Source organism: Bos taurus, chromosome 9 (assembly GCF_002263795.3).
Source record: "Bos taurus isolate L1 Dominette 01449 registration number 42190680 breed Hereford chromosome 9, ARS-UCD2.0, whole genome shotgun sequence".
NCBI lineage: Eukaryota > Metazoa > Chordata > Mammalia > Artiodactyla > Bovidae > Bos > Bos taurus.
Genome location: NC_037336.1, coordinates 47234737 through 47249939, shown reverse-complemented (window position 1 = coordinate 47249939; position 15203 = coordinate 47234737). Strand labels below are relative to the sequence as shown.

Here is a 15203-nt window from a genome sequence, read left to right as displayed (position 1 = left end):
TATATATCTGAGTTATTGATATTTCTCCTGGCAATCTTGATTTCAGCTTGTGTTTCTTCCAGTTCAGTGTTTCTCATGATGTACTCTGCATAGAAGTTAAATAAGCAGGGTGACAAGATACAGACTTGACGTACTCCTTTTCCTATTTGGAACCAGTCTCTTGTTCCATGTCCAGTTCTAACTGTTGCTTCCTGACCTGCATGCAAGTTTCTCAAGAGGCAGGTCAGGTGGTCTGGTATTCCCATCTCTTTCAGAATTTTCCATAGTTTATTGTGATCCACACAGTCAAAGGCTTTGGCATAATCAATACATGTATACCTGTGATGGATTCATTTTGATATTTGGCAAAACTAATACAATTATGTAAAGTTTAAAAATAAAATAAAATTTAAAAAAAAATTTTTTTTAAAATAGCAGAAATAGATGTTTTTCTGGAACTCTCTTGCTTTTTCCATGATCCAGAGGATGTTGGCAATTTGATCTCTGGTTCCTCTGCCTTTTCTAAAACCAGCGTGAACATCAGGAAGTTCATGGTTCACATATTGCTGAAGCCTGGCTTGGAGAATTTTGAGCATTACTTTGCTAGCGTGTGAGATGAGTGCAATTGTGTGGTAGTTTGAGCATTCTTTGGCATTGCCTTTCTTTGGGATTGGAATGAAAACTGACCTCTTCCAGTACTGTGGCCACTGCTGAGTTTTCCAAATTTGCTGGCATATTGAGTGCAGCACTTTCACAGCATCATCTTTCAGGATTTGAAATAGCTCCACTGGAATTCCATCACCTTCACTAGCTTTGTTCGTAGTGATGCTTTCTAAGGCCCACTTGACTTCACATTCCAGGATGTCAGGCTCCAGGTGAGTGATCACACCATCGTGATTATCTGGGTCGTGAAGATCTTTTGTGTACAGTTCTTCTGTGTATTCTTGCCACCTCATCTTAATATCATCTGCTTCTGTTAGGTCCATACCATTTCTATCCTTTCTCAAGCCCATCTCTGCATGAACTGTTCCCTTGGTTTCTCTAATTTTCTTGAAGAGATCTCTAGTCTTTCCCATTCTGTTGTTTTCCTCTATTTCTTTGCATTGATTGCTGAGGAAGGCTTTCTTATCTCTTCTTGCTATTCTTTGGAACTCTGCATTCCGATGCTTATATCTTTCCTTTTCTTCTTTGCTTTTTGCTTCTCTTCTTTTCACAGCTATTTGTAGCCATTTTTCTTTTTTGCACTTCTTTTCCATGGGGATGGTCTCGATCCCTGTCCTCTGTACAATGTCACGAACCTCAGTCCATAGTTCATCAGGCACTCTATCTATCAGATCTAGGCCCTTAAATCTATTTCTCACTTCCACTGTATAATCATAAGGGATTTGATTTAGGTCATACCTGAATGGTCTAGTGGTTTTCCCTACTTTCTTCAATTTCAGTCTGAATTTGATAATAAGGAGCTCATGATCTGAGCCACAGTCAGCTCCTCGTCTTTTTGTTGTTGTTGTTGTTGACTTTATAGAGCTTCTCCATCTTTGACTGCAAAGAACATAATCAATCTGATTTTGGTGTTGACCATCTGGTGATATCCATGTGTAGAGTCTTCTCTTGTGTTGTTGGAAGAGGGTGTTTGCTATGACCAGTGCGTTCTCTTGACAAAACTCTATTAGTCTTTGCCTTGCTTCATTCCATATTCCAAGGCCAAATTTGCCTGTTACTCCAGGTGTTTCTTAACTTCCTACTTTTGCATTCCAGTCCCCTATAATGAAAAGGACATCTTTTTTGGGTGTTAGTTCTAAAAGGTCTTGTAGGTCTTCATAGAATTGTTCAATTTCAGCTTTTTCAGCATTACTGATTGGAGCATAGACTTGGATTACTGTGATATTGAATGATTTGCCTTGGAAACGAACAGAAATCATTCTGTCGTTTTTGAGATTTCATCCAAGTACTGCATTTTGGACTCTTTTGTTGACCATGATGGCTACTCCATTTCTTCTGAGGGATTCCTGCCTGCAGTAGTAGATATAGTGGTCATCTGAGTTAAATTCACCCATTCCAGTCCATTTTAGTTTGCTGATTCCTAGAATGTCAACATTAACTCTTCCCATCTCTTGTTTGACCACTTCCAATTTGCCTTGATTCATGGACCTGACATTCCAGGTTCCTATGCAATATTGCTCTTTACAGCATCGGACCTTGCTTCTATCACCAGTCACATCCACAGCTGGGTATTCTTTTTGCTTTGGCTCCATCCCTTCATTCTTTCTGGAGTTATTTCTCCACTAATCTCCAGTAGCATATTGGACACCTACTGACCTGGGGAGTTCCTCTTTCAGTATCCTATCATTTTGCCTTTTCATACTGTTCATGGGGTTTTCAAGGCAAGAATACTGAAGTGGTTTGCCATTCCCTTCTCCAGTGGACCACATCCTGTCAGATCTCTCCACCATGACCCACCCGTCTTGGGTGGCCCCACGGGCATGGCTTTGTTTCATTGAGTTAGACAAGGCTGTGGTCCTAGTGTGATTAGATTGACTAGTTTTCTGTGAGTATGGTTTCAGTGTATCTGCCTTCTGATGCCCTCTTGCAACACCTACCATCTTACTTGGGTTTCTTTTACCTTGGGCGTGGGTTATCTCTTCACGGCTGCTCCAACAAAGCACAGCTGCTGTTCCTTACCTTGGATGAGGGGTATCTCCTCACCACCGCCCTTCCTGACCTTCAAGGTGGGAAATTGCAGCCCCATTACTGCATGGCAAATAGAAGGGGAAAATGTGGAAATAGTGACAGATTTCCTTTCTTGAGCCCCAAAATAACTGTGGATGGTGACTGCAAACATGAAATCAGGAGACAGTTGCTTCTTGCCAGGAAAGTGATGACAAACCTAGACAGTATGTTGAAAAGCAGAGACATTACTCTGATGGCAAAGGTTCGTATAGTCAAGGCTATGGTCTTTCTAGTGGTCACGTTTGGTTGTGAGAGGTGGACCATACAGAAGGCCGAATGCCAAAGAATTGCTATCTTCAAGGTGTGGCGCTGGAGAAGACTCCTGAAACTCCCCTGGACAGCAAGATCAAACCAGTCAATCTTAAGGGAGATCAACCCTGAACGTTCACTGGAAGGACTGGTGCTGAAGCTGAAGTTCCAATATTTTGGTCATCTGATGCAAACAGACAACTCATAGGAAAAGTCCCTGATGCTGGGAAAGATTGAGAGCAGAAGGAGAAGAGGGCCTCAGAAGATGAGATGGCTGGATGGCATCACTGATGCAATGAACATGAACTTGGGCAAACTCCTGGAGATAGTGAAGGACAGGGAGGCCTGGGGCGCTGCAATCCATGGGGTTGCAAAGAGTCAGACACAATTGGGAGACTGAGCAACAACAACAATATCTATCTATCTATCTATCTATCTATCTAGTTGATTTTCCACCCCTCACCACATACTCCAGCCTTGTGTTGAAACTGAGCTATAAACCTCCCTGATATTTATTGCCAGCATTTTGTTCTTGAAAGAGAAAAATATATAGCTTTTTGTTGAGAAATCTTACCATATTTGAGGAGAAATTAAGTAAGAACATTTATTTTTAGGTCTAGAATAAATCACAAACTCTGAATCCTGTTTATAATATAAGTTGGTTTGAAACATTTAACTTTTCTCATATAAGTGAAATGTTTCTTTGGGTAACCCAAAGCAAAATCTAATTTTATGGTCCAATTCACTTAATTCAAAACAGCAAATATTTTTAACTACCTACTTGTTGAACATATAGTATAGATTGTATAAAGATGTGTAAAAGAGTTCATTGTTTCTAATTTTCCAAATGAATGAAATTGCCCTTAAAAGAAATGCTACAATATTCACTACAGTTTACCACAAAACAAGTTTGGTGTGAAAAGCAAGTTTGTATCATGCCTGGCTTACTTTGTTCTGTAGACACATCTTTAGCTTCCTTCTTCAAAATAAACACTAAAGAGCCATAAATAATGACTGGAAGTTAACCCATGAGGTCAAAATTTTCTTGATATTCTTAGTAAATAGTATTTCTTCTTACTTATAATCCATGGCCATAGGTTTTTAAATTTTGTGTAGTATTTAGCCTAAATGATATTAACATCATCACCATTGTGTATAGAATAAACATGCACAGCTTTTTTTTTTTTTATGTTTACTACCTATTTAGATTTTAATACCCGTGTGATCAACATTAAGATCTTGAGAAAGAGATTATGGAGGGAGTAAATATAATTACATTAATAAAACTCTTGAGAAAAGAAAAGCACTGGATAATGAACAAGTTGAGACAAGGGCTAAAAATAAATAACCATTATCTGACAAAATGGACAACTCAGTCATCAGGAAGGAACTATTACTGATGGAATACTTACAGGAACATCTAATCTTTTTCTCACCACAATTCTATGTAATTATAATCATATCACTGAATAAAAACTGGTGAGTCAAATGGTTGAGTTATTTTCCATACTTAACACAGATAACAAATTATTAAAGAAAGGAAAACAAACAAACAACTAACTTGGCTTTAAAGTCTATATTTTCTCCTCTCAATCATGCCACATTCTTCAAATATGAAAGTTAAGGTAACCACAAATATAAGAACGTTGTCACAAACTCACTCTGGTTAGAGTTTGTATGATTTGAGAGAGGCAAACAGTGTATGTGGGTCATGTCCTGTGATGCTCTAGTCATTGTAAGAGATGAATAATTACAACAATATGTTAAAATAAATTATGTTTAATTTCTTTTAAAACAATATGCTTAATTGAAATAATGTTCTTTTAAAAGAGACAGAATTCAACTGATGAAATTAATGAATGAAATAAAAGATGCCTTGATATTTCAAGTTTCAGTTTTAGAACAAAGCTCATATTATTATAAGAAAGAACTTTCAGTTAATTTATTGTTATTTACACTTGGTTTCTTCAGTATTATCTTCTAGGTACAGATGAAGGAAAATGACAAAAGTGGGAAGAAAAGGATTGTTTAGGGAACTATTGGGAGTAAATATGTTTGTTCCTCATTTTCCTTGGTATCCTTCAAGAGTATGGCATATGCCAATTGACAGTGACTTCAGTATTAAAATGTTTATTTCTTCACCATTAAGTAGAATACTTAAGTAGAATACAATAAAAAGAGATAATCATCCTGATTCATGCAACAGCATCAATGCATCTCAAAAATGTTGTGCTAAACAAAAGAAATCAGAGGTAGTCAGGAGGCTATTTTTTGTCCTTATATAAACCAAAGACATTTGCTTCAAAGTTCATTTGTTAATTAAAAACTTTCATAGATATAATTTATTTTTGAGACTTAGATCATATGCAGTTTTATATAAATATTTATTGAGGTACTGTGATTTGTGTTGGGAACCAGTTTGAATAATGGAAAGTTCCTTGATATCAAGGAGCTCATAGTTTATTTATAGAGATAGGTAAAGCTAGAAATTTCAATGGAATAAAAAAAGAAGACAGTTTAAGACCTTAATAAATGTTGTTATTTTTAAAGTTAAAGATACAATACAGTCTACCTCCATACCCACACATTCTGCATCTGTGGATGTGGATTTAACCAATCATGGACTAAAAATATTTGGGGAAAAACAGCATTCCAGAAAGTTCTAAAGAGATAATCTTGAATTTGCCTTGTACTGGCAATTATTTACATTTGTATTCTATTTACAGCTGTTTATATAGTGTTTCCATTGTGTTATATGTTATAGTTATCTGTAATAACTAATCAAGAGTTGGAGAAACTCTACGCAGTCAGCAAAAAAAAGACCGGGAGCTAACTGTGGCTCAGATCATGAACTCCTTATTGCCAAATTCAGACTTAAATTTAAAAAGTAGGGAAAACCACTAGACCATTCAGGTATGACCTAAATCAAATCCCTTACGATTATACAGTGGGAGTGAGAAATAGATTCAAGGGACTAGATCTGATAGAGTGCCTGAAGAACTATGGACGGAGGTTCATGATATTGCACAGGAGGCAGGGATCAAGACCATCCCCAAGAAAAAGAAATGTGAAAAGTCCAAATGGCCGTCTGAGACCTTACAAATAGTTGTGAAAAGAAGAGAAAGGAAAAGCAAAGGAGAAAAGGAAAGATATATCCATTTGAATGCAGAGTTCCAAAGAATAGCAAGGAGACTTAAGAAAGTTTTCTTCAGTGATCAGTGCAAAGAAATAGAGGAAAACAATAGGATGGGAAAGACTAGGGATCTCTTCAAGAAAATTAGAGATACCAAGGGAACATTTCATGTAAAGATGGGCACTATAAAGGACAGAAATGGTGTGGATCTAACAGAAACAGAAGATTTTAAGAAGGGTGGCAAGAATACATAGAAGAACTATACAACAAAGATCTTCATGACCCAGATAATCACAATGGTGTGAAAACTCACCTAGAGCCAGACATCCTGGAATGCTAAGTCAAGTGGGCCTTTGGAAACATTACTATGAATAAAGCTAGTGGAGGTGATGAAACTCCAGTTGAGCTATTTCAAATCTTAAAAGATGATGCTGTGAAAGTGCTGCACTCAATATACCAGCAAATGTGGAAAACTCAGCAGTGTCCACAGGACTGGAAAAAGTCAGTTTTCATTCTAATCCCAAAGAAAGACAGTGTCAAAGAATGCTCAAACTACTGCACAATTGTACTCATCTCACCTGCTAGTAAAGTGATGCTCAAAGTGATGCTCTCCAAGTCAAGCTTCAACAGTACGTGAACTGTGAAATTCCAGATGTTCAAGCTGAATTTAGAAAAGTCAGAGGAATCAGAGATCAAATTGCCAACATCTGTTGGATCATCAAAAAGCAAGATTGTTCCAGAAAAAAAAAAAATCTATTTCTGCTTTATTGACTATGCCAAAGCCTTTGACTGTGTGGATCACAATAAACTGTGGAAAATTCTGAAAGAGATGGGTATACCAGACCACCTGACTTGCCTCCTGAGAAATCTGTATGCAGGTCAGGAAGTAACAGTTAGAACTGGACATGGAACAATAGACTGGTTCCAAATCTGGAAAGGAGTACGTCAAGACTGTATATTGTCACCCTACTTATTTAACTTATATGCAGAGTACATCATGATAAATGCCAGGCTGGATGAAGCACAAGCTGGAATCAAGATTGCCAGAAGAAATATCAATAACCTCAGATATGCAGATAACACCACCCTTATTGCAGAAAGTGTGGAAGAACTAAAAAGCCTCTTGATGAAAGTGAAAGAGGAGAGTGAAAAAGTTAGCTTAAGACTCAACATTCAGAAAACTGTGATCGTGGCATCTGGTCCCATTACTTCATGGAAAATAGATGGGGAAACAGTGGAAACAGTGTCAGACTTTATTTTGGGGGCTCCAAAATCACTGCAGATGCTGACTGTAGCCATGAAATTAAAAGACGCTTACTCCTTTGAAGAAAAGTCATGATTAAACTAAACAGCATATTAAAAATCAAAGAGTTTATTTTGCCAACAAAAGTCCATCTAGTGAAAGCTATGGATTTTCCAGTAGTCATGTGTAGACGTGAGAGTTGTACTATAAAGAAAGCTGAGTGAGCAAAAGAATTGATGCTTTTGAACTGTGGTCTTGGAAAATTCTTGAGAGTCCCTTGGACTGCAAGGAGTTCCAACCAGTCCATCCTAAAGGAAATCAGTCCTGAATATTCATTGGAAAGACTGATGCCAAAGCTGAAACTTCAATACGTTGGCCACCTGATGTGAAGAGCTGACTCATTTGAAAAGACCCTGATGCTGGGAAAGGTTGAAGGCGGGAGGAGAAGGGGACTCAGAGGATGAGATGGTAGGATGGCTACACCAACTCAGTCGACATGAGTTTGAGTCAACTCCAGGAGCTGGTGATGGAAAGCGAGGTCTGGCATGCTGCAGTCCATGAGGTCTCAAAGAGTCAGACATGACTGAGTGACTGAACTGAACTCTAGTAATCTAGAGATAGTTTCAAGTATGTTCATGGGTTTTATGTAAATACCACACCATGTTTTATAAGGGACTTGAGTACCTATAGATTTTGGTATTTACAGGGGTCCTAGAACCTATCCCCTCTGGATATAAAGAGACTTACTGTGTTTCACTGAAGAAGAATATCTAATATAGACATAAGTGAAGGATTGTAAGTGCTTCTGAGTACAAATGAGAAAGCTAAACATCATGATTTTGAAGGTTGTTTATCAAAATAACTGGTGGTGCATATAAAAATGTTGAATGAACTTAATTTCCAATAATAAACTATATAGAAGAAAAGTATTATCATCTTAACAATTTTAGACAAAAATAACTTTTTTTTACAATCTGTTCACTAGTAAATGATGAGATCAGTTTTCAGAATTCACGTAGAAAACGTAATACTGCTACAGGAGATACTCTGCTTTTGAATCACTTCTTAGAGTAGTTTATGTAATGATATAATTGTGTCACCACTGTGTGCATTTACATTTGACCCTGCTTATGCCAACTATCTCAGGGACTGCTTTCCATTTTGTACAACCACTATGAACAGCAGAAAATGTCAGAGTGAATCAGTGGGTACCCTTTTTTTTTTTTTTTTATAAGAAAACAATTAAGTAACTGATGTGGAAGACCCATCAAATTTACTATAGTTCCATACTTGGCCTGTTCCACACTGTAAGTCTTCTTTGGCATTTAGACACTTTTTTTTTTTTTTTTTTTTTACATTTGATTCTTACTAAGCAAGTATTGTTACTTGCTACTCAACATCATGAATCCAGTTCTGAATCAGGAGATTAAAGCATTCAGTCTTTTGGAAGACACTTCATCAGGGCTCTCTGAGGACCGAGTTGTCAGCGTAAGCTTCCGGGTTCTCTATCCAATCATTATTATGAGTCTTGGGGTGTTTTATGATGCCGGTGATGTGGGTTTCCAGAGGAACATCACTGTCAAGCTTTATCACGCAGAACAGGAGGAGGCCCTCTTCAATGCTCGCTTCAGTCCTCTGAGCTGTGGTGTGCAGGTGAACAAGCTGTGGTACAAGCCTGTGGAGCAATTCATCTTACTTGAGAGCTTTGAAGGTACAATCCTGTGGGAGAGCCAAGACCTCCAAGGCCTGGTGTCAAGGAATCTCCACAAAGTGACAGTTAATGATGGAGGAGGAGTTCTCAGAGTCGTTACAACTGGGGAGGGTGCCTTGCCTCATGAATTCATGGAAGGTGTGGAGGGAGTTGCAGGTGGTTTTATTTATATTATTCAGGAAGGTGATGCTCTTTTAAAAACCCTTAATTCTCGCCCTCAAAGACTTCTCAATCATATACATAATCTCCAAGAGGAGGATGACTTACTAAAGGAAGAAAGCAGCCTCTATGATGACATTGTGTTTGTGGATGTTGTTGACACTTATTGAAATGTTCCTGCAAAATTATTGAACTTCTATAGATGGGGCTCCATCAGTGACCTCAGTGTCCTTTATCAAGGAAGTTTATGCAGTCCATGGGGTTACTAAGAGTTGGGCACGACTGAGCGACTTCACTTTCACTTTTCACTTTCATGCATTGAAAAAAGAAATGGCAACCCACTCCAGTATTCTTGCCTGGAGAATCCCAGGGATGGAGGAGCCTAGGGGACTGCCATCTATGGGGTCGCACAGAGTTGGACACGATTGAAGCGACTTAGCAGCAGCAAGCAAGTATTGTAAAATCCGAACTGTAAACATACATTATGTGTGTTGTGTGCTAAGTCACTTCAGTCATGTCCTACTCTTTGTGACCCCATGGACTGTAGCCTTCCCAGCTCCTCTCCTTGGGATTCTCCAGGAAAGAATACTGGAGTGGGTTACCATGCCCTCCTCCAAGATACCTTCCTGACTTAGGAATCAAACCCATGTCTCTTTTGTCTCCTGGATTGACAGGAGTGTTCTGTACCACTAGTGCCACTTGGGGAAGCCCTGACATACATTATAGGCACACCAAAATAAGATGAAATATTCCTTTCCTTTATTTCAGATACTACTAAGAAAGGATGATCTTAATAATTTTTAACTGTATTTTCCCAAACCTATCTGTCCCCAAACCTATCTAATCCCATGTTCTAAATGTCAGCAAATCCTGTTGGCTTCATCCTCAAAATCTATTACAAATATGACTGCAGCTCACCATCTACACCTCTGCTATGCTTATTCAAGCCCTCATTACCTCTCATCTGGACTGTTGTAATGAGGCTTTTACTGAGTTTCTCATTTTCTGTCTTTCCCTCCTACAGTCTGTTCTCCACAGAGTAGACACTGTGGTTCTTTCAAATTGTAAATCAAAGACTTATTCCTCTGCTTAAAATTATCTAATAGCTTTTCATCTCTTCCAGAAAATAATTCAGAGGTCCTAAGTGACCTCTGACCTCTGCTACCTCACTGGTTATTCGTAACCACTGTCCCATTTAGTTTCTTCTGACAGCTCTGTGGCACTCTGACCTTTTGCTCCATGACCTTGCCAAGATAATGCTATCCAGGCCCTTCCTGTGCCTGCTATGTCTCTTCATGGGAAGCTTTCCAACTGGTATCCAGACAGTGCACTACCTACCCATACTCAAATCTTTGCTCTAATTTCATTTTCCAGATTATTTCTCTACTATATTTTATTTGATCACTACTATTACAGCCTAAAATGCTGTATATTTATTTTTTTTCTTTTTCCATCCTCTTTCTTTAACTGTAAGAAAAAAAAAAAAAAACACCTCTGTGACAATTAAGACTTTTTAATTTTTGTCTATAGTTGCTTCTCCAACACCAAGAAGAAAGCCTAGCATATACTAGGCATTCAGTAATCACTTCATGAATGATTGAATGGATTATATAGTTAGTGTACGGCTGTATTTGTTCAGAACGAAGAACTATTTATTAGTATATATTAACTATCCATTCAGTTCAGTTTAGTCGCTATATCTTGTCCAACTCTTTGTGACCCCATGAATCGCAGCACGCCAGGCCTCCCTGTCCATCACCAACTCCCAGAGTTCACTCAAACTCATGTCCATCGAGTCGGTGATGACATCCAGCCATCTCATCCTCTGTCGTCCCCTTCTCCTCCTGCCCCTAATCCCTCCCAGCAACAGAGTCCTTTCCAATGAGTTAATTCTTCACATGAGGTGGCCAAAGTATTGGAGTTTCCGCTTTAGCATCAATCCTTCCAAAGAACACCCAGGACTGATCTCCTTTAGGATGAACTGGTTGGATCTCCTTGCAGTCCAAGGGACTCTCAAGAGTCTTCTCCAACACCACAGTTCAAAAGCATCAATTCTTTGGCACTCAGCCCTCTTCACAGTTCAACTCTTACAAACATACATGACCACTGGAAAAGCCATAGCCTTGAAGATGGACCTTTGTTGGCAAAGTAACATCTCTGCTTTTGAATATGCTATCTAGGTTGGTCATAACTTTCCTTCCAAGGAGTAAGGTCTTTTAATTTCATGGCTGCAGTCACCACCTGCAGTGATTTTGGAGCCCCCCAAACTAAAGTCTGCCACTGTTTCCACTGTTTCCCCATCTATTTCCCATGAAGTGATGGGACCAGATGCCATGATCTTAGTTTTCTGAATGTTGAGCTTTAAGCCAACTTTTTCACTCTCCTCTTTCACATTCATCAACAGCTTTTTAGTTCCTCTTCACTTTCTGCCATAAGGGTGGTGTCATCTGCATATCTGAGGTTATTGATATTTCTCCTGGCAATCCTGATTCCAGCTTGTGCTTCTTCCAACTATCCATTAACATGTATTTAATGTATGCAGTACATGCTTATAGTTTTTGCAAGCTGATCAGTAAGTGACGAAAGTTTATCTGTTAGTAGGAAAGGGCCCACATTGTGAAAGAATTAACAGCCAGAGAAGAAAGAATCATATTACCCCTAGGTTGCATGTTTTTGAGACGGTTCCGTAAACCAAGCCTAAGCAGGATAATTATATCTATTACTAAGGAAAAGTTAAAATAAAGCTTGAAAATTTAAGTTAAATAGAAATATCTTTTGATATTAATCAGTCATCTGTAGAAAATAGCTAAATATTTTGTAGGACATTTGTGAGTTAAAAATAATATAGACAATAAAAAGGTATGCATGAGTATTCTGAGAAAATAATAATTAATATCAGATTCTGAGTTCATGTTTCAAGTTTTCCTTTATGCCAGTGTGTTCTTGGTAAGGTACCTTAAATCTTTGAACCTCAGTTGAATCACATTAAATCAAGTAAGATATGATTTCATTACTATCTATTTCTTACTATTATAGTAAATAAGATACGGTATATGGTCTTGTTAATCATAATGGATTGTTATATAAATCTTAGTTATTATTATTAGTGACATAAATTATCTTGATAAACACCCTGTTATTACTCATTCACATTTTGCTATTAGTCAGAGAACCCAGGGTCCACTCAGATAACAATGCAGAATTTATTATTATTTATTCTTATATAACCCTGGAGATTTTTGTATTAACAATTGTGTCTCAAGATCCCTTTTTTCAAGGATCTTGCAGAACTCATTAAAATTCAGTAACAGACACAAGTGACATTTTAACTTACTTATATTTTTTTAAAGGAGCCAGATTTATGTAAGTATAAGTATTTTCTTTGTTATTAAGAAAGCACTTTGAAAAAGCAGTGGATTGCTTATCATAGATGTCTAATTACTTTGTCCTAATTGTCTAAAATTTCCTACACTTATATAAATTTGCCCATTGCTAAAGTTAATATATCCCAGTAGTTTGTCACTGTTCACAGAGCCAGCAGTAGTATTATGAGGCACATTAACACATCAACTTCTAAGTTTCAGTAGGTCACCCAGCATTCAGTCAGTTCAGTTCATTTCAGTCTCTCAGTCATGTCTGATTCTTTGTGACCCCATGAATCACAGCACACCAGGACTCCATGTCCATCACCAACTCCCGGAGTTCACTCAGACTCACGTCCATCGAAGCAGTGATGCCATCCAGCCATCTCATCCTCTGCTGTCCCCTTCTCCTCCTGCCCCCAATCCTTACCAGCATCAGAGTCTTTTCCAATGAGTCAACTCTTCTAATGAGGTGGCCAAAGTACTGGAGTTTCAGCTTTAGCATCATTCCTTCCAAAGAAATCCCAGGGCTGATCTCCTTCATAATGGACTGGCTGGATCTCCTTGCCGTCCAAGGGACTCTCAAGAGTCTTCTCCAATACCACAGTTCAAAAGCATCAATTCTTCGGCGCTCAGCTTTCTTCACAGTCCAACTCTCACATCCATACATGACCACTGGAAAAACCATAGCCTTGACTAGACGGACCTTTATTGACAAAGCAATGTCTCTGCTTTTGAATATGCTGTCTAGGTTGGTCATAACTTTCCTTCCAAGGAGTAAGTGTCTTTTAATGTCATGGCTGCAGTCACCATCTGCAGTGATTTTGGAGTCCCCCAAAATGAAGTCTGATACTGTTTCCATGGTTTCCTCATCTATTTCTCATGAAGTGATGGGACCAGATGCCATGATTTTCGTTTTCTGAATGTTGAGCTTCAGGCCAACTTTTTCACTCTCCACTTTCACTTTCTTCAGGAGGATTTTTAGTTCCTCTTCACTTTCTGCCATAAGGGTGATGTCATCTCCATATCGGAGGTTATTAATATTCCTCCTGGCAATCTTAATTCCAGCTTGTGCTTCTTCCAGCCCAGTGTTTCTCATGATGTACTCTGCATAGAAGTTAAATAAGCAGGGTGACAATATACAGCCTTGACGTACTCCTTTTCCTATTTGGAACCAGTCTCTTGTTCCATGTCCAGTTCTAACTGTTGCTTCCTGACCTGCATGCAGGTTTCTCAAGAGGCAGGTCAGGTGGTCTGGTATTCCCATCTCTTTCAGAATTTTCCCCAGTTTATTGTGATCCACACAGTCAAAGGCTTTGGCATAGTCAATAAAGCAGAAATAGGTGTTTTTATGGAACTCTCTTGCTTTTTTGATGATCCAGCGGATGTTCGCAATTTGATCTCTGGCTTTCTGCCTTTTCTAAAACCAGCTTGAACATCTGGAAGTTCACAGTTCACGTACTGCTGAAGCCTGGCTTGGAGAATTTTGAGCACTACTTTACTAACGTGTGCTGCTGCTGCTGCTAAGTCGCTTCAGTCGTGTCTGACTCAGTGCGACCCCCTGGACAGCGGCCGACCAGGCTCCCCCATCCCTGGGATTCTCCAGCCAAGAACACTAATGGGTTGCCATTTCCTTCTCCAATGAGTGAAAGTGAAGACTCTCAATAGTGTCCGACTCTTTGTGATCCCATGGACTGCAGCCTACCAGGCTCCTCCATCCATGGTATTTTCCAGGCAAGAGTAATGGAGTGGGGTGCCATGAGATGAGTGCAATTGTGCAGTAGTTTGAGCACTCTTTGGCATTGCCTTTCTTTGGGATTGGAATGAAAACTGACCTTTTCCAGTCCTGTGGCCACTGCTAAGTTTTCCAAATGTGCTGGTATATTGAGTGCAGCACTTTCACAGCATCATCTTTCAGGATTTGAAATAGCTCAACTGGAATTTCATCACCTCCACTAGCTTTGTTTGTAGTAATGCTTTCTAAGGCCCACTTGACTTCACATTCCAGGATGTCTGGCTTTAGGTGAGTGATCACACCATCATGATTATCTTGGTCATGAAGATCTTTTTTGTACAGTTCTTCTGTATATTCCTGCCACCTCTTCCTAATATGTTCTGTTAGGTCCATACCATTTCTGTTCTTTCTCGAGCCCATCTTTACATGAAATGTTCCCTTGGTATCTCTGATTTTCTTGAAGAGACCTCTAGTCTTTCCCATTCTGTTGTTTTCCTCTATTTCTTTGCATTGATCGCTGAGGAAGGCTTTCTTATTTCTTCTTGATATTCTTTGGAACTCTGCATTCAGATGCCTATATCTTTCCTTTTCTCTTTGCTTTTTGCTTCTCTTCTTTTCACAGCTATTTGTAAGGCCTCCTCCGACAGCCATTTTGCTTTTTTGCATTTCTTTTCCATGGGGATGGTCTTTATCCCTGTCTCCTGTACAATGTCACAAACCTCCGTCCATATTTCATCAGGCACTCTATCTATCAGATCTAGTCCCTTAAATCTATTTCTCACTTCCACTGTATAATTATAAGGGATATGATTTAGGTCATACCTGGATGGTCTAGTGGTTTTCCCTACTTTCTTCAGTTTAAGTCTGAATTTGGCAATAAGGAGTTCATGATCTGAGCCACA

General features: G+C 38.8%; 1 pseudogene; it reads left to right on the top strand.

Annotated features, from left to right (window-relative positions):
• Positions 1-9473, top strand: part of LOC528043 (UDP-GalNAc:beta-1,3-N-acetylgalactosaminyltransferase 2-like) — a 76860-nt pseudogene extending 67387 nt beyond the window's left edge.
• Positions 9474-15203: the final 5730 nt, after the last annotated feature.